This window comes from Lethenteron reissneri, chromosome 57 (assembly GCF_015708825.2).
Source record: "Lethenteron reissneri isolate LAM-NWPU_2019-01 chromosome 57, ASM1570882v1, whole genome shotgun sequence".
In the NCBI taxonomy this organism is placed as follows: domain Eukaryota; kingdom Metazoa; phylum Chordata; class Hyperoartia; order Petromyzontiformes; family Petromyzontidae; genus Lethenteron; species Lethenteron reissneri.
Genome location: NC_083835.1, coordinates 3,672,513 through 3,696,085, shown reverse-complemented (window position 1 = coordinate 3,696,085; position 23,573 = coordinate 3,672,513). Strand labels below are relative to the sequence as shown.

At 53.8% G+C, this 23,573-nt stretch overlaps 1 protein-coding gene across 4 annotated transcripts in view; it reads right to left on the bottom strand.

Annotated features, from left to right (window-relative positions):
* LOC133357257 (mitogen-activated protein kinase kinase kinase kinase 4-like) overlaps window positions 1-23,573 on the bottom strand; it is a 143,464-nt gene that overhangs the window by 66,113 nt on the left and 53,778 nt on the right. The window lies entirely within an intron of this gene.

Here is a 23,573-nt window from a genome sequence, read left to right as displayed (position 1 = left end):
AGAGAATAACAGGTTAACAAATGTTGCGATCACCGTTTTGCTGTTGTTTACAGCGCGCGGCTTTTACACCATTTCTCCATTTGTTTATTCCATTTTCATTTTCTGCGGGGTTTTCACCGACTTAATAATTTGCTACAAATATGATTTTTCCTCGAATGCGATTGTGGATGTAATTAATGAACAGCGTTGTGAGACGTAATTAGCATGAATGACGCCGTATACAGTTACATTCGAATAATTATTATTATTAAAACCAACACCCAGAGCGTCGCTCTCGCTCACCACGCTTACAGTTTGGCGAACGCGCCAAAAAAACGCAACGTTTATAAATTAAACTTACAGCTCTCTGCCAATCCACTGCTGGATCAGGGCCTCCACCATAACCGTATCGGGTCACCGGGAGGTTGCTTGACCATACTTCACCGCACACGCTGGCAAGCGCCGTTTGGATAATCGGTCGTCGCCGACGCCATTAACCGCGAGCCGCCCGCTCCACACCTCGCGCCAAACGTGCGTCTTCTTCGGTCGAATTCGAATAGCAAACGTCTTCGAGGGTATCTCTAGTTCAGATTTCACCAAATGCACGAAATCATTACTACTACTACAGAGCTGATCTCTTCGTCAGCTCGACAGCAGCGGTAACGGTGGAAGTGGCGGCGGTACCCCCGCCGCGGATGCCCTCCCATACGCCGCGTGCATCTTGTACAGTGTCTCTGTTCGGTCTCCATCGCTCTCACCCTGGCATTCAGCCCAATCCCCGAGCACGCACGCAACACCAGCGGAATCCCCTTCACGACCACCAACGCCGCTGCCGCCGCCGCCGGCACCGGCCCGGCTGGAAGTCGTTACGCACGCGGGAGTCGTCACCGGTACGGTCGTCGGGATAACCACGGTGGCTCGCTCGGCCGGAACCTGCACGACTTGCTGGCGGGGGCAAGTCGCGCAGGCGACGCGGACTTAACCAAGGCTGGTGGTGCAGGCGGCGCAACTGCGCCGAGGCCCCCGCACACGGTTGGCGGAACTACGGTTGGGGATCACCGGGTTAAAGGTCGAGGGGAGACGTGGCGACGCTCGCGAACCACCCCGCCGGCAAGACGGGAACTGGGTTCGATTCTCGGCAATCCCGCGGCTTAACGCTGCTTTCGCCAACAGGAGCCTCACGCGCGTAAGAGCGCGAGGAAACCCGGTGCATCTTCTTGGTTCTTTCGGTAAAGTCACGTAGAAGGGAAATAATAAAATAATAAAAATAAAACATAATAAAATAATTCTCACGACGTTTCGGCCACAACGCAAGCAGCCGTGAAGAACAGGGCTGTCGGAAAGACAATGTCTGATCTGTTCTTCACCTGAGGACGGCTGCTTGCGTTGTGGCCGAAACGTCGTGAGAATTGTATTTTATTATGTTTTATTTTTATTATTCTATTACTTCCCTTCTACGTGACTTTACCGAAGGAACCAAGAAGATGAATCCCTGCAGTCACGAAAGCTTTAAATCGAAAAAGAAACCTGGTGCGTGAAGTTACGGCGCCGTGCGCCAGCAAAAAAAAAAAACGCGGAAAGGGCGACGGTGAGGACGGGGAAGGGACGGTGAGGACGGGGGGGGGGGGGGGGGGGGGACGGTGTCTTTCTCGCGGATTTAATTTGCGGCTCCACTCCGGCATCGACCGCGGCAGTTCGGCCGTAAACCCCGTCGTCTGTCACGCGTCAACACGACGGCTACGACGGGGCCCAGCGGTGGGCGACGCTGTCGGCGGCGATGTCGTAAATTACGGCGCGGTCAGAGGCGGTGGGTGGTGGTGGTGGTGGTGGTGTGTGATGGGTGGTGGTGTTTGCACCCCAGCTCCACCACCAGAGAGAGATTATATCACGTGTGCCCCTCCCCCCTCTACACCCAGTGCGGGAGACAGCTCAGCATTTCCTCTTTGTTGCATCTCGCTTATCTGGCTCGTGTCGCGATCCTACACGTCTCGCGCGCGCGTGAACAGCCGCGCGCGTGAACAGCCGCGCAAGGGAGCACAATCGTGCAAGGAGCACGCGTGCACCTCGAAGGGGAAAGAATGATTTATAAAAGCGTGAATTAACGCTCCGCCGTCGTCGTCCCATTACGCGAGCGCGTAAATTCAAATTCGCTCCGAGGGGGGGGGGTGACCTTCGGCTGGCCCGGGATTCCTCCGCGCAAAGTTTGGCTGGCGCAGACTGCAGATGAGTCTGGCTCGTTGACGAGGCTGGGCACGGGGGTTATCATTCAACGTCTGCCAAAGGTAGCCACGGCGCTGGAAAGGGTGCAGCGCTGAACTCTGGTGAAGTGCGCGTGGCCTTTCATGGTGAACAACCCTCTGGGGGGGCATTTGGCCGATCGGTTACTGCCGCAGATTTTTTTTTTATGGACGGGCACCGAGCGCCCAGAGAGGTCGGCTAAAGGAATGGGGTGGATGGGGGAGGTTGGAGGGAGGGAGGCAAGGCAAGGGGGGAGAGGGTGCAGATGAAACCAGCCGGAGTAAATCAACACTGATTCAATCAGTGGGCTGGCAACTTGCGTAATTGGATGGCCAGCGTGCTGGTGGTGGTGGTGCTGGTTCCGTGTTGCGTGTGCACGTGTCTCCACAAACACACACAAAGACAAAGACCCCTCCTATAGCCTCAACAGACTCTTGGGGCAAGTGCTGTTAGCGAGTAGCACCCTATGAAGGCCGGCACGGCACACGAGGGGATTGGTGGCAAGCACCACGCCTGGCCTCTTTTGTCTCCCTCAGTGGCGATGTTTATCACACTTCGCACAGGTACTCATTTGAGGCCGAGTCGACCTAGGGGAGGCCCAGGACCGGTTCAGATAATCGTCACCGGTGTTGGTGGCCGTGAGCGGGAATCAAACTCGGGTCGCCGGGTTTCTAGCGCAGCGTAGCGCTAACCGCTACACTACAGCTCCCGCACAAAGACACACACTCACACGCATAAATTTGCCCAGAACTGCCACACGCGTGCACGCACACACACACAATGCACACCATCCGTCACACACACACCCCGACTGCATCTGGCCGTCTCCCATCAGCGGCGGAGGAGGAGAGTGGAGGGGAGCGGCTGCCGCTGCTTCGGCGGCATGAGCCGCACGATTCGACTCGGTCAACAACAGCTGGGAATGAAACGCGACACTCACGACTCCTCGCTGTCATCACCGCGCCGCCCCCCCAAACCCACGGCCTCCTTCTCCGTCCAGTCTCCCCGTCCGTCCGTCCGTCCGCCCTCCATCTCCCCCCTATCCCCGATTCAACGCCACCATTCTCCAGCCCACGCCCTCCCACAGCCACCGACGCCATCCCTCACACACTCACACACTCACGCAGAGTGAATAATCCCCACCATAAAGAGCGTCTTGTGTGCAGTTTCACCCAGGGCAGCTGTTAATTAGGACTGCTTTGGCAGAAGCTACTGCAGCCGAGGGGTGCGGATAGGCCCTGTCCGCTATAACAATGGCAGTGTTGTGCCAGTCTCTGACTCCGCTACTAAAGTTTCTGTCAAGTCAGGAATTTATTTATTTAAAAATAAAATTTACGGGACACTCGCACACACTTGTCTCGAACTCGCTCGCCCTGTCACCGCCGCCACCACACTCACCACCACCATGAGCACCACACTCCCTCCAACATGGCTACCACAACCACCACCACGGTCACCGCCGCCCCCACCACGGCCACCATGGCCACCACCACCACCACAGCTACCACGGCCACCATGGCCACCACCACCATGGCCACCACCACGGCCACCACCGCCGCCCCCACCACGGCCACCACCTCCGCCACCACCACGGCCACCACCGCCACCACCACGGCCACCACAGCCACCACCGCCGCCACCCTCCCAACCGCTAGATCGCGCCAAAAGCGTGACGCGAGCGCGAGTTGTGGTCGAGGGCTCGAGCCACTCTGGCACGTCACCGTTCCCACCCCCCACCCCCCAACCCCCACCCCAACCCCCCGCGATGCGCTAACCGGCGCGCCACCGCCCCGTCGACTACGATACGCGTTGCATTCGAGAACAACTTAAATTCTCGCCGCAAACCCGTTAACACGTGCGCGCAAAGGACGCTTTTACTAACGACAAGGCCCACGGCTCGACGCCCTTACCGGCTACCAACGTACGCCCGACAGACCGCACCGGCATACGGCTTGGCAGCGACGTGACCTTGTGACCCCTCCCTCACCCCTCCCCCGCAACCGCTTTCACGCTCCAGCGTTCCCTGCAGACGTCCGCGCTGGTCGCCCCGAGTTGCAGGCAACTGCCCTGCAACTCGCCGACCGACCGAACAACTTGAGGGCAGCAATGCATTTGCGGAGGGCGTCTGCACCCGGCGGCTCTCGGTCTTCGTTGTCACTCCGCGGTGATCGCCCCGGGAAGATCGCCGCCGCCTCGTCGTCGAGTCTGAAAACTCTCCCGTCTCTCTCTCTCTTCGGGGAGGCTCTCCCACCAAGAATTCGTGGCGGTCTAATGGGACTAGTGGGAGGGCGCTGTTGTGTTGCCGCTGCTGCTGCTGTTGTTGTTGCCGTGTACAATCCCAATCGAGGACGTTTTACCGGTAATTATCTATCTGCGCACTGGGATATTTTTGGCTGTGGGAGGAAGCCGGAGGAATGGGGGCGCGGGGGGGGGGTGGGTGGAATAGGGGTGGGAGAGTTAGAACGATTAAACAAACTCGACAGAGAACGTCTCCCGAGTCGAGGGAGTCGAACCGCGACGGCCGTTGACGCGGGGAGTTCTCGTGTCCGACGGCGCGGCCGGGATCCCCATGCTCAAAGCCGACTTCGGCGAGCGCACCCCGATGACCAAACCGGCCGCAGGGCGCCCCCCCATCTTGTCGCATCTCGGAAGCCATGTAGCGGGGGGGCTGGACAGGTGTTGGTGGAGAGAGAGCGGGAGAGCGCGAGAGAGAGAGCGCGAGAGAGAGAGCGGGAGAGAGAACGTGCAAACATCTGCACGGCTCGGTGGCCGAACCAGCAGGGGGGACGCTCCGTGCTGCGAGAGACACAAGCGACGAGACCGCCGTGCTCAGGGAGGGCCTCAAAAAGCCTCCTCTGCCCACGATCCGTAGGCCACGTGGGGACCCGCCACCAAACGCACCGCCCGCATCGACGCAGAAAGGCCCGCGGGCTCGCCGGCTGAAGGTGCCTGTGTCGGGAAGCGATGGCAGGTGGTCGTTCTTGCTGCGAGGCACCGACAAAAGTTGCCAGTGAGCCACCCGTGAAGACATGCCCCCCCCCCCCCCCTCGTGATCGCTGCACACATGTTCGAATGCACGAACGTACGCACGCACGCACCTACGCGCGCACGCGATCCTATGCAGGAACTCCGGCCACAGGCTTAAACATCGTCACAAATCCTCACCGAGCTGTAAATGTAGATTTTTCACCAATCAAGCAGATTACAGTCGGGCGGGATAGCTCCACACTTAATCTGGGATTAGTCGGGCAGCCCCATCGGGGGGGAAAAAACGCCAATCTGTTCGCGTGATTACATGCTTATCATCATCGCCGTCGTCGTCGTCATCGTCATCGTCATCATCATCGTCTTCCTCCTGCTCCTCCCCAAAACTACAACGTTAGTCCAAACGCGGTACCAGTCATTGCGTCTCGAGATTAAGCGTCCATTCGGAACTCGAGCGTGCCGAGTAGCAGAGAAAGTAGGTTGCTCTTCGGATATTCAAAGTGTCATTGCAACAAGACGAAATAAACTGAACCAATTTTGTTTCAAGAAACACAACTCAATTGTCGCCCCACACATACGAGATCTCTCTCTGAAGCAAGAGCGAACAGAGTGGATTAATCGAGTTACAATTCCCGCTCACCACCTACAACAGCGGCGAATATCCGAACCAGTCCTGGGCATCTCCTAGGTTGACTCAGCCTCAAATGAGTACTGGGCATGGCGTGTAAACACTGCGGAGACCAAGTCGGTCGGGCGTGGTGCTGGCGACCGACATCTTCCATGTGCCGTGCCGGCCTTCATACGCGCTCGCTAACTGCACTTGCCCCAACGGTCTGTTAAAGGCTACCTGGGGGGATGTTTGTCTGTGTGGAGGTAGGAGGAGGGGGGGTTAAGAAGTAAGGTGAGAAAGCCTCTTACCAGACGCTGCCATCTGCCCTACGGCTGTGGTCGTAAGAGCCGTCGCCCCCTGCTTGACTGCACAAACCCAGAGGGATTAGTGGGCAGCGGGGAGATGGGTATTAGGGGAATGGTGGCAGAACGGGTGGTGGGACATCATCAAGGGGCAAAGCAGTGCCTGATGAACTCAAGTGGCATTTGGGCGCTCATCCCCGCTCACGCCCACCACAGAGGCGAGCGGCCGCCAACGCACGTAACGACGAGTTAATTATCATCTCTAGATTTGAGGCTTTCGTGACTGCAAGGATTCATACTCGTAGTTCTTTCGGTAAAGTCACGTAGGTGAAAAAATGATACAGATTTTTTGCTGTGACAGTTTCACCTGAAGACGGAAGCTTGTGTTGCCTCCGAAACGTCGTGATTTTTTTTTATTTTATTTTTATTTTTTATTAATTTTAATTTCATTTTTTACCTACGTGACTTTACCCAAAGAACTAAAAGTATTAATTATCATCGCCATGGATATTTCGTGGTGGCCAAAATATCTACGGGTAGACGCGCAGAGGCTTGTACAAGGAGGCTCCGTCTCGCAGACTCGGGGGGGGGGGGGGGGCTTCATCTCAGTCCGGCAAGGCCCCACTGAGATGTGGCGGCTCACTTACAAGGACGACGCACATGCATGTGAACACACTGGGGAGAACAAGTCGGTCGGGCGTGGTGCTGGCCACCGACATCTTCCATGTGCCGTGCCGGCCTTCATACGTGCTCTCGCTAATGGCACTTGCCCCAACAGTCTGTAAAAGGCTATCCGGGGAATCTTTGTCTGTGTGTGTGTGTGGAGGTGGGAGGTGGGGTTAAGAATTAAGGTGAGAGAGCCTCTTAATTATCAGACGCTGCCATCTGCCCAACGGCTGTGGTCGTAACAGCGGCCGTCCCCTGCTTGACTGCTTGACGACACAGACCCAGAGGGATTAGTGTGCAGCGGGGCGATGGAGCCGCGTGCCGATCTTTAGGGAACTGCGTGGCGTTGTGACCGTTATTTATTCAGGACGCACTGCGGCTCTTGAAATATTACATTTTGCACGTAATTCGAAAAAGATGGCTCTTCTTGTTCAGTTCACCATGGGAGACAAGATCACCATGCGAGTACAATTCACCATGGGAGTCCAGTTCACCATCTGGTTTTCCACGCTCCGACTCAAGTCTGTTAAAAAGAGCTTCATAGCTCGTCGGATTCCTCCAGTATAAACAAATATCCTGAAGTCGGTGACCCCGCCGTAGTAAACATCCCAATTTGTTTTGCTGCTGTTGCTACGCCATCGATGGGGGAAGTTCGTCCCAAGCGTTGCATTCCGAACGCTCCATTGGCCACGCGAATGCAGGCCGGGAGTTTTACAAGGTACGACAGGGCGCCGCCAGTGGACAAAAAGTCATCTCCCTCGCCAGGTATGCAGGAGGTCGTGGGTTTGATCCCGACCCTGACGCCTGCTGCTGTATATTCGGAGTCTGCGTGTCTCTCTCTCATCATCACGGTGGCTAGATGTTAACTACCTCGCCTGGTATACAGGAGGTCGTGGGTTTGATCCCGACGCCTGCTGCTGTATATTCGGAGTCTGCGTGTCTCTCTCTCATCATCACGGTGGCTAGGAGATGTTAACTACCTCGCCTGGTATGCAGGAGGTCGTGGGTTTGATCCCGACCCTGACGCCTGCTGCTGTATATTTGGAGCCTGTGTGTCTCTCCCCCCCGTGGCCGTGTGTTTTTTTTCCTCCGGGTCCTCCGCTTTTTCCCTCCACATTTTGAATCAACGTCACGCGCTTATTGTATTTGGTTCCGATACATGAGCTATAATTTTGAGGCCAGGTCGTTTCTGAAAAAGTTAAGTGGACTTTACATGGCAACATAAAAAACACATTTGTTTATTTTGGTTGAGACAGCAAGGGGCACACCACAAAGAACGCCACCTGACGAAATGTTGCTTGGGACCCTGACAGAGGAGACGAAAAGCTGAAAAGCGCAGAGCGCGAAAGCCGTCGCGGAAACATCGGGGAAGAGCTTCACGGGGACAGCCCTGCGAGACGTGAAGAACGCCCTTTGCATATTGTGATGATGATGATCGTCGTTATCATCGTTGGCACAATCCTCCGTACCGCACCCCATCCACGAAACCCTGCCCACGAAGCGCGAGTCACTGAGTCATCGCCTTCGTGCGCACACAGAGCCCACAAGCGACGCCGGATTAAGCAACGAGCGGCAAAGCCCTGCCAGCGGCAAGCGTAATAAATCGATCTGCACTGCAACGCCGCTCGTGGGCGGCAGCGTGCCGGTTGACGCAATGGTAACGCCCGTGCCTTGGAGTTACAAGCGCCTGGGTTCGATTCGCCGGCTCGGGTTGCCTTGCTGTGGAGTTTGTATGTTCTCTCGTTCTCTCCCCACCTGCTCCGCACGGGTTTCCTCCTGCGTTCTCCGGCTTTCCTCCCGTGGGAAGCAAAAAAAAAACCCACGAGCACAATTGTCACGGGCGCTGGCCAAAATATTCCTAAAATAAGCCATGAGATGACCTGCAAAATGTGCCCGATTGGGATCGCACACACGTGGCAATGTCGATCCTCTACTGCGGACGCTTGGCAGGAGCCCTCTACTGAACAACACGAGAGCCTTGAGCCCTGGCAAAGGCCTTTCCTGGGCAAACAAGCGCAGAGTCATGATAATACTAATTTAATAATGTGCTGCGACTGCTTTGTGACACCACGCCTACGGGTTCATGCCCGAACGTGCCCCCACCAGACGCACCTACACGATCACTCAATTAGTATTCGGGAAGTATAGCAACTTCACGCACATACCACTTTTCCGCGATTTTCAGCCCAACAGCGCGAAACACAAATTGCCACCAAGTACGGAACAAGGCAACCAGCGCCACCGGATCGGGACGTCTATGCCACGATGTATTCGTTCGGCCGCGCCCAGGGAAAAATTGTCAAACCGCTTGCTAAGAATCTTATTCTTAGGTTTTTTCGGTAAAGTCACGTAAGTAAAAAATTAAAATTAATTAAAAAAAAAATAATAAAAAATCACGACGTTTCGGAGGCAACACAAGCTTCCGTCCTCAGGTGGAACCGTCACAGCTAAGAATCTGTTTCATAGACCCCGGCTCGGCTGATGAGACTCAGAAACTTGAAATCGTCCCAAGGTTTGCTCCGCCCAAACAAACGCCGGCGGGCAAAAACGGTGGCCTACGAAACAGGAGCAACGCTTCTCAAACCCCATTTTTGTCCCATTCCGCGGCAAACGGTCCGGGTCTGCGCGGCGCCGGCGGAGGCGGCACCGCACCGTTTGCCAAAATGCAGCGTCCTCTACCCGAGGGAAGCCGAGCGGGCCGGCGGTGGGGGGGCTGACGGACGGTGGCTGTCCGCTGCCGTACTTGGACATCCCTCCACCACACACCCCCAACGTGGGAAGAGGGGGGGGCGCTGGATAGGCCACTGAACTGCACGGAGAGCATGTCTTGTTTTTGCGGCCGTCTGGAATGCTCTTCCTTCCGATATTCGGAAGCCACTGGGAGCTATAAATCAATCTTCAAATCTAGATTGAAAACTAATTTCTTTACAACTGCTTGTTGTGTGCAGTCGAGGTTCTTTCCAAACATTCCCAAAACACCGCGGCGTGCCTGGAACTGTGCCCCAGCGTTGTCAGTCCCGGCACGCCGGTTGTGACAGCCCCGATCAACGAAAACTGTTGACTTGGGTTGTTTTTTAAGCGGAAGAGTTATACGTGGCTCTGCCGTTTATTCATTATTTACATATTCCAACGGTCTTACGCTTCGAGGCAACACATTTCAAACATCTTCTTGGTTCTTTCAGTAAAGCCACGTAGAAGGGAAGTAATAAAAGAATAAAAATAAAACATAATAAAATAATTTTTATTATTTTATTACTTCCCTTCTACGTGACTTTACCGAAAGAACCAAGAAGATGAATCCCTGCAGTCACGAAAGCTTTAAATCGAAACATTTCAAACATACCGGGAGTAAAAGCATGTACCCATTCCATTTTTAAGAACGCAATCGTTACTCGCCGCTCGCGCGTGCATTCCAGCATGTTGAACGCACACCGCGATTACGGGACACCGTGGCCGTTAACTGCGACTACAATTCCACACTTCATGAAGTTGTAGAAAAATGTTCGTTAATCCGGCCACCCGAGTTCAATTGCCAGTCACCCGCGAACATCAGCGACGGGTGAATTTTGTCAGCTGCGTTATAAATAAGCAATGATAATGCGCCGCCGCCACGTTTGCACGTAGCTCTTGCCGATGTTGCGAGACACCCTTCTCTTCCCAGTGTCATCCCGTGGTTCGTACACCTCAGGAGGTGGCAAACCCGGTCCCCGCGTGCCACTCCCGTGTTCGCACACACCCGCCGGAAGCAGGGTTACGCAAACGTCGATGATATAATACAAGGGTGCTTTAAAAAAAAAATTTAAACACTTCTGAGATGTTTTAACAATACCAGAAGAAGTGTGCTTCCGGGCTCTGGAGACCACCTGGAGTAGATTCCAGGCGTGTGTTGACAACGATGGCGAACAAGTGTGGAGACTCGTTGATTTTGTGAAGCTATTAACATTACTCTTTGGTTTTTTCGGTGAAGTCACGTAGGTAAAAAATATAAAATAAATTAAAATGAAAACAAATAAAATTTAATGTAAGATAAAATTTTAATTGTTTACTTTTTTATTTATTTGATATTTTTCACCTACGTGACTTAACCGAAAAAACCACAGAGTATGGATCCTTGCAGTCACGAAAACTTCTAATCTAGAACTTATTAACATGACATTTGTTATCAAGTTATTTTCCATTGAAAATGAGTCACATGCTGTTAACATTTTTTTGAAGCACCCTGCACTACGCTTTCTGGCGGCATTGACTCAGCATGGAGGGGGAGTAGGAGTGATGGTGGTGGTGGTAACATCAAAGTTCAAAGTTCATTTATTTGGTATAGCCCTGTGAGCCATTCGGCTCTTGAATCGGGTGCAACCGCAACAAACAAAAAACAAAAACATGAAAACATCTTAAAGTGACTATGTGCAAACAGAAAATCCAAAGAAAGACAGCAAAATATTGCAGAAAAAAATCACCGTACACCAACGCTGTGCAAATATCCCAGTGGGATGCAAGTCAAACATGAGGTGAAGGGGCATCCCTGGCAGTTACAGCTCACATTCTTAGGTTTTTTTCGGTAAAGTCACGTAGGTAAAAAATTTAAATGAATATTTTTTTACCTACGTGACTTCACCAAAAAAACCTAAGAATATGAATCCTTGCAGTCACGAAAGCTTCAAATCTAGAGTTACCGCTCACGTCACCGCTGGAGGCAGCCGTACCGTCACCACGAAAGAAATGGGAAATCAAGTAACAGAGTAATTTGACTGCTAGAAAGTTCCAAGTGACGAGCCAATTCGTTGAGCTATCATTTGTGATGGTCAGGTCGCTTGTGACAGAAAGCTATGTAGCTCAATGGGGCCATATTGGTAAAATAAAAAGAGTTTCGTTTTAGTGTTTTTGCTTGTTTAGCTTACAAGACCTGTTTGGCGGCTTTATACCGGCGTTACAAATATATTATAGGCGTGTGCGCGGGCATGTGTGTGTGTGGTTTTTTAAAAGCGCAAAAGAGGCGGTTATGCGCCAGACAATTTCGCAATAGAAATGTTACGGGGAGGGTGCAAATTGTCATGGTGTTAGCGCGTAACTGTAGCGATCGAAAATAAATATAACAAACCGGTTTTAGTGATGACTGTTAAGAATGATTAATAATTACCATTGACAGACGATGAAAACAGATGTGAGAGACCAGGACTTTTAAATGTGCCGGTGAGTCAAGTTAATTTTTGTTTAACAACCAGGCAAGAAACTAGTGAGACTAATATATGAGGAGCCTCATTTGCAATCGTGACTTGGGTCAGCAAATTGAGAAAAAGGAATATACCAGGTCGGAGGAGAAATGGGCGAGTTAAAGGGCACCTGGGTCTGCCCCGTGACCTCCTGCCAGCGGGCGTTCGACACTTCACGTGGCCTCAAGGTGCACTTGGCCTGGCACAAGCGTCGTGGTGACGTCACCGCCACTTAGTGGTGAATGGCGGTTGTTGTTGTATGTTGAACTTCTTTCGCACCGTACGTAGCCAACCGACTGCACGAACAGGATACCAACCGCGAAGCAAAAGTGTCCTCTCGCGTAAGCTGGCTCCCGTTGAATTACTTTTTAAACATTCACACGGACGGGGGACTTACAGATTTCCCGAGGACAGCTACCTCCTAAAAAAAAAAAGACAATCCTGCGAGAAAAAAACCCAGAAATATATCCAAAACGCAACGCGTCCGCCAATGCTGCTGCCCAAATGACTCTTCTCCAAAAGCACATGGGTACATTTCAGACTAAATCTCAGGCACGTTGCCCAAAACGTTGATCGGTTTTCATTTACCAGCCGTGATTTTTTTGAAGGAAGGCGTCAGGTTTTTATTTTTTTCTCGTTCCTTCTGCCAACGCGGCGGCGCAAAACGTTGTAGTTGTAACTGGCAAAACCGGGGCAGGCATCGACGCTAAGAGACAGGCACGCGCACAAAGACAAAGATCTGCCATGTCGCCTTAACAGACTGTTGGGGCAAGTGTCGTTAGCGAGGAGCCACCTATGAAAGCTGGCGGCGTTTACAGACCACACCAGGTGCTCATTTGAGGCCGAGTCGACCTAGGGGAGGCCCAGAACCGGTTCAAATAATCCTCACTGGTGTTGGCCGTCAGCGGGATTCGAACTCGGGTCGCCGGGTTCATAGCGCAGCGCGCTAACCGCTGCACCACCGCTCCCCGCACGCACGCCCGTGGCACAAAATCCCGCGCCGGCGTTCGCCAGGGGACCGGCGCGTGGAGAGGGCGGTAAAGCCACCTCGCCGGCACGAGCAGCCAGTTTCTCTTTAAAGCCCATCGCGCGGACTTTATCACGGCACTGTACTTTGCACCACAACACAGAGACCGACGCGGACTCTCGTCCTTCCGCGGGGCAGGCAACATGCGCTCGCCTGCCGCGGGCAAGCGAGCCGCCCCCCAATCCCTACCCCCCCCCCAATCCCTACCCCCCCCCCTGCAGGCGACACAAGTGCCCGAGAGCAAGCGCGAGGAAACCGGAAATCCGGCGTCGCCAACGTCGAAAATATTGGCGCCCGGCGCCGGATCGGCAGTTGCGGCGGCGGATCATCTGCGGGCCGTTTGGAAGCGGCAGGCCTTTTCGTGCGCGGCCACGTGGGTCAAGCGGCACGAAAGCGCTGGGCAGCGTCCTGGCCCGGTCGGTTTCCGCCAAACCGCGCTGTTCCGCGTCAAATGCCGACGCCGGAACTTGTACGGAACCAGCAAGGCGTGTTGTGAGGACTCGAGCGAGGCTTTCGGAATCTTTAGTTATGCTGGAGGAATCAGATGAGGGACAAAGATTATTTTTTTCCCCACGGATGCCCAGCAGGGGCACGGAGGTTCAAACGTTACCAGGGGTGGTGGTGGTGGTGGTGTCAGAACTTTCGCGGGCGACCAAAAAAATATTATCACAGGCAATACGACTACGGCCATTGAACAAGCACAAAGCCTGGTTCGAATTCCGCGGGCAGACAAATAAAAACATAACAAGCAGGGCTTCGCGCGAGCGTTCCGTCGCACTTAAAATGACGGCAACTAGCAACGGTTTACCCGTCGGGTGCTCCACCAAGGGAAGGGGGAGTTGTGATGTCAAGGGTGTGGTGATGTATTGGGGAAAAGCAAAAATGGCAAGGAGGAGAGAGAAGAAGGGGAGATTGGAAGTAAAAAAGGTAAACCCAGAGCAAAGGGTCAGGCGAGAAGAGGATCGGGAGGATGAGGCTATACGGGGGGCCTCGACGCTGCTGTACGAAGCAGCGTCCAAATTTCGATTTAAAGCTTTCGTGACTGCAGGGATTCATCTTCTTGGTTCTTTCGGTAAAGTCACGTAAGAAGGGAAATAATAAAATAATAAAAATAAAACATAGTAAAATAATTCTCACGACGTTTCGGCCACAACGCAAGCAGCCGTCCTCAGGTGAAGAACAGGTTTGTCGGAAAGCGTCTGTTCTCACAGTGGGCGGGGAGAGGCCGAGAGTGGGGGGGCGGCCACACGGACGTCGAGTGGTTTGCGGGGAGGCCCGAGATGATTGAAACCGAGAGATGATAATTATCTACAGGCCACTGTCAATCCGCTGCTGGATGAAGGCCCTCTCCAGGTCACGCCGAGCGGGGCTGTTTGTCCACAATAGTCCGAGCGAACGCTAAATAGGGGCTAGAACCCTGCTGCGAGGGACATTCCTGCCACAGCTGCTGTTTGTTATTTAAAAACTTTACTTGGCAGGACCTGTGTGTTTACCGATTAGTGTTTGCGTGGTTTTTTTCTTACCAAGTTCATTGAAACTTAACGCACTGCAATGGCTGTTGTGCAACGAGGAGCAAAACAAAAACAAATAACGTTGAAATTCACGCGGCTGCCACTTAAAAAAAAATGCTTTCACAATTTAAAGAGGGAAGGGAGCGCAGGGGGGGGGCGTTTGACGCTTTTGGCAAACCGCGCCAATGAACCTTTTTTATCCAAGTTCAATTCCTGCCCACTGCTAACACGAGCGGGCAAGTGGTACCCGAAGTAGGTCCTCTGAGTGCCCCACCCCCTTCACCAACCCACTCCGACTCGGCGTGAAGTATCATCAAACGACCCCCTCATGAGCATAAGATGTACGAATGTTTAACTTAGTTCGCACCGTACGTAGCCAACCGCGCTAATCGGAGGTGCGGGGGGAGAAAGGGAAGGACAACAAACAAAAACCAAAAAAGCAGTTCTAGATAAATTAGTTTTCAAACTAGATGATGATTTAAAAGTGCACAGTCCCGGTGGAGGTTCCTCATATCGGAAGGAAGAGCGTTCCAGACGGCCGCGATGCAGTGGGTGGGGACGGTAGTTGTTTCCTCAGCTGGCGTGAGAGTATTAAATTATTACAAAACGTGGCGAAATCAAACAATGACTCAAGACTTATCGAAGGAAAGAGATGGGGGGGGGGGGGGGACGACGCAGTGGTATTTCCCTGAGCGTCGCTGCTACTCATTAGTGGAAACAGACGCGGGAGAGAGGGGGATTGAGTCAGACCCGATTAAACGCACAACAGCAGCCCTTTCACAATTCTCTCCGCAAACTCATCCGCGACCGAGCCAAGCGACGAGGCCGAGATAAAAACATTCTGCCCCGGGCGCTTTGCCCAGCCCAGGCATCGAGCCCGCGGTTAGCGCCGCTGCCCTCCCACGCGAGAACCGTTCCTGGGGCCCTGGCCCACCACCCCTTCAAGCAAAGCGAGGTGGCCCAACGTGGTGAAGTATGGTCAAACAACACCCCGATGACTGGCACGACGCGGCAAGGCCTTCATCCGACAGTAGATGGCAAAGGCCTAAACGTTAGTGTTTCAAAGATACGTCAATTTTCTTGGTTCTTTCGGTAAAGTCACGTAGAAGGGAAATAATAAAATCTATATATAAATATAAAACAATAAAAATTCTCACGACGTTTCGACTGCAACACAAGCAATCGTCATCAGGTGTGAAATCCACAGCAAGAAAATTTGAAAAAAGTGGCGTTTTTCCTAACGTTCGGACGTCTTATAGTTATTTTATTATTTCCCTTCTACGTGACTTTACCTGAAAGAACCAAGAATATGAATCCCTGCAGTCACGAAAGCTTTAAATAAAAATCTACGGCAATTTGTTGAGTGGCATCGGTTCCTTTCGCTCAACGTCGCAACGACGCGTCACCGAATCGGCGTTGTTCCATCGTCCAACGGCGGAGAGATGATCGTGTCTTGACGATGACGCCCGACGGCGGTTACGATGCCGGGCCCCGTGCGATGGGTGCCACGTGCCCCCCCCCCCCCCCCGCAGCCACCGGAGGCGATGTTCAAGACCCGGAGCGGAGACCGAGGCGGCTCGGAAGCCGCTTAATAACGACACCGTCCCGGCGCGAGCACTTCCTGCCCCGATTACGAGCCACTGAAGACAAATCCTCGTCGTCATCCTCCTCATTTCCGACGATCGCAGCCCACACACCCCCACGCATTACCACCGCTCTGCGCTGCCAACGCCGAGGACCTCTTCACACAGTGATACCCGCGTGAAAACAGACAACAGAGGACCGTTATAAAGGTTGGTTTTGGGGAGGTTAGGTCGCGTAAATATAAATGCGTCTTTAAACCCCGCCGCCGCCACCAACCCGACGCGGCCAATTTAGCAAGGTTCGCCACGTAAACAACATGCGCCAGTTAGTTACCACTTGGACACAAACCGGTGCGTGTGGATAATATTGGTTGCGAAAGCCTCCCCGTTAAAACTGACGACAGGACCGCGTGCCGCCACCACCACCGCAGCCACCACCACAACCACCGCAGCCACCACCACAACCACCACAACCACAACCACCACCGCCGCCTTAAGGGATCCGTCAAGTCTAACGACGTTCTTCGACCAAACAAACAAGTGAGAGAAACCGGCGGGTCCCCTGTGCACACGGCTTAGGGAGCCTGCACAAGACAGGCACATTCACTGGGGAGGGGGGGTGCAGATGCGGTGGTGGGGGGTCGGTGGGGGGGGTTGCAATCTGTAGGGCACGGCATCATTAAAGCTCTCTTACGCAGGTTAATGGAGTCGCAGTGATCAACGGGCCTTTAGCCAAAGCGTGCAGCGCACCAGACACACACAGACACCCGCCCCTACCGCCTCTACCGCCCCGCTGTTTATCCCCACAGATTAATAGGCAAGTAGCTGTGTCGCGCTTGCCCACTGAGTAGGGGTATACTCGTGCAGGATCAGGCCGGCTGGCCCTGCGGTAGCGCAGAGATGCTCGCTCGCAATCTGCAGGCTGCGAGTTCAAATCCTTGCTGGCGGAGGGGAGGGTTGATTCAGCCAATCGTCCCCTCCGGGGTCGATCACTACGCAGGGATGGAGCGTTGGTGCAGGAGTTTGGCGCGCAGATTTTTATTTTTGGCACACGCTCTGTCTCGAGCAAATAAAGCGATGCGGTTGGCAACTTTTCAGGCCGCGCGATTCCAAACTGCCGTCGAACTCCGATTACTTTTCATCGTGGATCGTAACCTTCACGGCCAGCCTATAACACCACAAGGTCGCACGTCCGTCCGTCAGATACACGCCCGATTAACCGCCCGCGAACCCGTGTGCGTATGAGCGCACGGTGGTGCAACTAGGCGCGTTTTCTGTTCGCGAACGCGACCGTCTCTTCACGCTCAGTTGCGTTCACCGTTATCTTGAACACAATTCGCTCGCCGCTAAAAGCGCCGTTCAGTTTGCGAACCTCCCCACTTTCAACGCAGCCGCGCGCTTGCGTTTATATGTCCGATAACTTACGAGGGACCATTTTCGCCGGTATCAAGATGATAAAAGATGTCACAAGCTTTTACCCTTTACGGCAATTGGGGTGAAGCCGATTACATTTTTCATCGTCCGATAACTTTTTTTCGCCGTCAATGCAAATGGATTACCCGACAAAAGATAAGATTCCGCTTACAATATATTTCGTGATGATCTTCTCACATGATCTAATGATCGTATTATAATCCATTTGAACTCATCCCTTTAATCTGTTTGCACACGATAGGGGTACGTGTGCGTAACCGGATTTGCGTAACGTTATCAATACGCAACACAGAGCCTTGCGATGCTTCCAAGTTTTCGGAGAGTGCAGAGAATACGGTTAAAACCGATGTAAACGCATATTTCGGGCTAGGTCTAACTTTCTGGAGAGTCTGATAAATCCGGAGAAGACGACCCTTTCACACACATACTACGCCTGGCTGGCACCTCAATCCTCCCGGCGAGTTGTCGGATGTACGACACCGAACCGTAAAACTTTCAAACGGCTCATCATGGCTCAGCGGGCCTTACCTGGCAAAACAAAAACAGTTGATATAGTTTAGTTTACTTTCACACGGCGACGAAAAGAGTCTTGTGAATTGGCCAAAGTCTACCGGGGCCTTGCGTGGGCTTGGTTGGGGTGGGGTATTTTCCTAGAGTAAAAATAGCACAACTTTATTTTTCTTCGCCCAAACAGGGAGGTAGGAGCAGAAGGGTGGGTGGGGGGGGGAGATCGGGGGAAGGAAGCACGTGCATTCCTTGAAACAGAAGACGAGATGGACAGGGAGAGATAACGCACACGCGCTGCGCCACACTCAACAGCAGCCCACAGCGATATCCCAAAACGGTGATTCTTTCGTCACGACTTTTAACTTTCTGCCCGCGAGGTCGCGCCGATAGCCGCATTACCAGGGGGGGGGGGGGGGCAGCAACCTGAGTAACTCGGGGAGAGATTTTTTTTGTTTTTCCGAATTCGATTTGGGAAAAGAAAAAAAGCACCTCTATATTTCCAGAGCCGCAATGCACGCGCGCGGGAACACGAGACGGATGGCCCTTAACGCGTAACGCCACGAAGCAGTCCTTTAAAGAGCCGCGTGCGCCGTGGGTTCCTGACCCACACGCATCACCGAGGACCACGACTACTGCTGTCGGTGTTGACCTTTTTGTCGAAAGTTGGCTGGGGGAAAAAAACAAGCTACCGACCGCCCGAATTTAAGCGCCACGCGGACAGAATGCTAGGAATCTGACACGAGGATAGGGGGGAGGGGGGGATAAGCGACCGGGGGAGGTTCCCGCCAGAACGTGGCAAGGACGTTCCGTCGATGTAAATAACGTAAATAACGACGGGGGGGCTGTGATGGGTGGGACGCATCGCGCGGGGAGGGCAGGCCGTCGTGGCGGGCACTGGAGCGGTGCCCAGAGGTAGGGGACCAAATGGGAAGAGTAGACCTAAAGCCAACTACAGCTTCCACAGCAGAAGGGGGGGGGGCGATGTTGCTGTGTCTCTGCATGAATCTTGAACTTCTTTCGCACCGTACGTGGCCAACCATGCTAATCGGAGGTGCCGATGTGTAACACAGATTGGACAACGACCTACTTGCTGCTGCACTGTCGTAGTCACCAGGATGTGGCCCAGCCGTTCGTAGTCATACACATTACACACGGTGACATGAATGCCAGTTTATTGGGAATATAATAACACGCCAGGCATTTCCTATGACCAAATCACTCAGAAATGCACCCAATCCCACCAACAGATCTTGAAAGCCAAGCGGGATTTTAAGCTTTGCCTCGTGCTTTGATGGGTGACCCACCACCCACAAAAACAGGTCGTCATCGGGAGACACTGGACATCCGTTTCCTTGTACAAAGGCACCGTGTCAAGCGTGCCACCCCAACGCATTGAAGCCAAGGATCACCGGGGGTTTTGCAACTTCACGTCGCTGACCAGGGCTGCGACGCGTAATCCCGTGTGCCTTTTTTTTTGTCCAAAATTGCCTTGCGGGTCCATCCTGCACCTTCGCCGTCGAACAATGCGTTCAGAGGGCACTCCCACTTTGGGCAATGCTCTCGACAAATACGCAGGGGAACTCTAAAGCTCCGTCGGCCGCGCGTCGCTGCGTGAGTGACGTGGCACCGGCGGCGGCTGGATTCAAAACTGGTCAGCAGCGCGAGCAGGCCGACGGAATGAATACATGTTTTTTTTTTCTCCGTATGAGCCGATGTCAACAAAAATGGGGGGGGGGGGTAATGAAAGGGTTAAGGGCACGTGGTTTTGTCGCGTTCATCTAGGCCTCAATGTGCCAACATTGTCATTTTTACACGGTCAACTTACACCAACAAAAAGTCTCATCTTCTTGGTTCTTTCGGTAAAGTCACGTAGAAGGGAAGTAATAAAATAATAAAAATAAAACACAATAAAATAATTCTCACGACGTTTCGGCCACAACGCAAGCAGCCGTCCTCAGGTGAAGACCAGGTCTGTCGGGGAGTCAGCGTCTGAATGAAACACCACCACGCTTGGAGCGTATATTTAAGCTGAGCGAATGTTGCGAAAACGATCGCGGCGACCGTATCGAACAGAGGAGGAGGAATGTGCTCACAGTAGTTTACTCATTCAGGAAATCCACACGGAGCCGTGGGCCTCTTTGTCAGGAGGGTGCTGCATTCTTATTTCGTACGGCACGGGCAGGGGGGGGGGACGATGCCACCATTGAACGTTAAGGCGGCAGTTTAGACGCGGTGCGGATCGCAGCGATACCGCCAGGGTGTGCGTGGACGGCGCGCACTTGTCGTAGCGATCTAAAGAGCGTTAACACAAGTGGGAGAAAACCCACGCACGTGCGAGCGGGGGCAATACCGTTGCCGTACAGACGGAACCGGATGGCGATGAGTCCACTTGCTGCACAGGAACTCCTCTACTTACGAACATTCGACTCATGAACTTTCAGAGATACGAACAAACCTGTCCGTATGTCCAGTCTTCTGTTCGGACCGATAGTTCTAAGTGCAACTGCCACGCAATAGAATGGCGGTGATGGCATCTACATCTGCAGAACGTGAAGAACCAGTGGCATCTACATCTGCAGAACGTGAAGAACCAGTGGCATCTACATCTGCAGAACGTGAAGAACCAGTGGCATCTACATCTACAGAACGTGAAGAACTAGTGGCATCTACATTTGCAGAAAGTGAAGAACCAGTGGCATCTACATCTGCAGAAGGTGAAGAACCAGTGGCATCTACATCCACAGGAGATTATCCAACTTTTAAAGGCATTCCCCGTGTTTAGTGTACACGCCGTACAACGTGTTTGGAATCGACAGGAGTAAAGTTGGAATTACGAACAAATCGACTTACAAACAGACACCTCTGGAACTTAACTCGTTCGTCAGGTAGAGGCCTTCCCTGGACTGCCTTGTCCTCCTAGCGAGCCAGGGTACGGCAACTTCCTCCAAGGCCCATGGGAAGGGAATTTCACAAGAGCTGCGTGCGCAACCCACCAACCCTCGTCGCCTCCACAGACTCTGCCTTCTCGACAGACCTGTTCTCCACCTGAAGACGGCTGCTTGCGTTGTGGCCGAAACGTCGTAAGAATTATTTTATCATGTTTAATTTTTATTATTTTATTATTTTCCTTCTACGTGACTTTACCGAAAGAACCAAGAAGATGCCTCCACAGTGGTCGCGTATCAACAGGCCGCACGCGCACGTGGCCACCTGCAGATGCAACGGCCGTGTGCATGGAGCCTTTGGAACGCGACGCAGTTTCTCCGGCTTGTTTGGCCGTGTCATACGAAGCAACCCACCCCCACCGTTTGGTCAACAAGGTTGTGCGTGGCTTTCGAGAAAATGTTAACGCCGACCTGAATATACACGCACGCACCGCTTTCCCCTTTCATTTATAACAGCGGCGTGGCGATCTAATTGCGTTCCACTGGAGCACATTTTCCATGACCTCATTCCTCTCGTTTTGAAAATGATTGATCGAAATAGACGAGGCGTCGCGCGTAAATGCTGCATATTTCATGCCGCCCAGATGCGGCCGTCATTAGGTGTAATTTGCGTATCAGTCGGTCGCGTAGCTGCGCGTTCGAGTTTGTATGGGGCAACGGTGCGAGGGTTCAATTCCTGCATGCGAACAATACCGATGGTGAATAGCTGAACCGGTCCTGGGCTTCCCCCAAGTCGGCTCCGCCTTAACCGAGTGCCTGCCTACGAAACCCTTCCCCAGGTCGGCACGGTTTGGCGATGTACGGCGCGAACACAAGAACACTACGCACGCGGGAAACCAGAATCCATCCGAGATGGGGTTTTGACAATAAATAAAATATAAATTTCCGACCGACGATACGCAAGCTGCCCGGGGCGGCCGTACAACAACAAAAAGGCACAGCCCTGCAAATGCTCGCTCACGGCCAATGCTGGCAGACAGTGCCTCCACTTGAGGCAGCTTGGAGGAGCCCCCGCTATTGAGTATGCCGCAGGCAGGGGGGGGGGGGGGGTTGGGGGGGGGGGAGTTGGAATCGCACCGGCGGACCTCCGGATCGCGAGACCGGCACGGTGCCACCGACCGACCGCCCGACCCGGCCCGTGACAAGCCGCGGGCGTTCTTCGTTCGAGTCGAGCGGACCCAGCCGCAAAAAAAAAACCAAAACACCGAAGAGGGATGGGTCGATCAAGGGGCAGGTCTGGGCCCGGTTCTGCCACCGCCCCCCCCCCCATCTCTCTCCGTCCAGCCCAGCCCAGCCGCAGCACACTCAGCGGTAATCTGCGTGGGAAACTACAAACAAAACGGCTGCCCCCAACACCCGACCACCGCTCGAGAGATTCGAGGCTGTGCCGATGCCGCCCCCCCCCCGTGCTATACGGCGGTACCTCTCTGCCCCCCCCACCCCCCATGGATGGCCCAGCCACTATCACCACCCTTATCACTTATCCCTACAACTACCCCCCGCCCTACAATATCACTACACCCACCTCTATCCCTATCCAGAGCCGTCCCCTAGAGGTACGGCGAATCTGGGCGACCGGCCCTGGGCCCCGCGCTTTGGGGGGGGGGGGGGGGGTGTGAGTGGGGGGCACGCGCTTCGACGCCACGCTGCTGGATGTAAGAGTTTGGGTTTAGTTTGAAGGCGTGAGCCCCTCCCCCCCACACCCCCCCCACCCCCCCACACCCCCCAAAAGGACGGCCCTGCTGGGAGCAGTTTTCGACGAGTATCCCAAGAAGGGGACATCTGTGAAGTTCTGGACATCTGCGGGGAAAACAAAAAACTTTACAGCTCATCGGATTCCTCCAGCATAAAATAGATATTCCAAATCCGGAGCCCCACGCATCGTCCGGCGCTACCCAACCCCAGCGGCGTGACCGGGTTCAAACCGGCTTAGCTGCACTCGATCTGACGAGATCGGTCACATTCCAGGGTCACGGTTGGTCGCAGGCGTACCGGTACACGGCTGCCGGAAAAATAAACACGTGCAACGATCGAGACGATCGCCCCCCCCCCCACACCCACCAGTCGACCAGGAAAATAAATTTAAAAAATCGACCCTGGAGTGACAAACGGAAGACGGGGCCTCGCGGGCACACACAAGGCCACTCGATCCGCCGAGCCCCAGAGCCGGTGTCGCTCAATAGGCGCTCGCTAACAGGGCCTGTGGCGCGGATGGGGGGGGGGGGGCAAAGTGGGGAGCTCATCGTCTGTGAAACCCCAAACGTGCGTTTGATTCCCAGCCACGGCTAACATCGGTGGCGAGCGATATCGGAATCGGTGCTGGTTCCCTACCTCCGCCTCCCACAACCGCGCCGTGACCAACCCTCGCCAATCAAAATAAGCTCGACGTATTCGCACCTCCGATGAGCATGGTTGGCTGCGTAGGGCGCGAAAGAAGTTCAACGTACATACGGTACACACGAACAATACAGCTTGTGTTCGCTCCGTCTCAAATACGCACACCGAGGCACCGTGTGCGGCCTTCAAAGGACACGGATTTACAACAGGCGACGTTTCGGGCAATGGCCCTTTTCTTC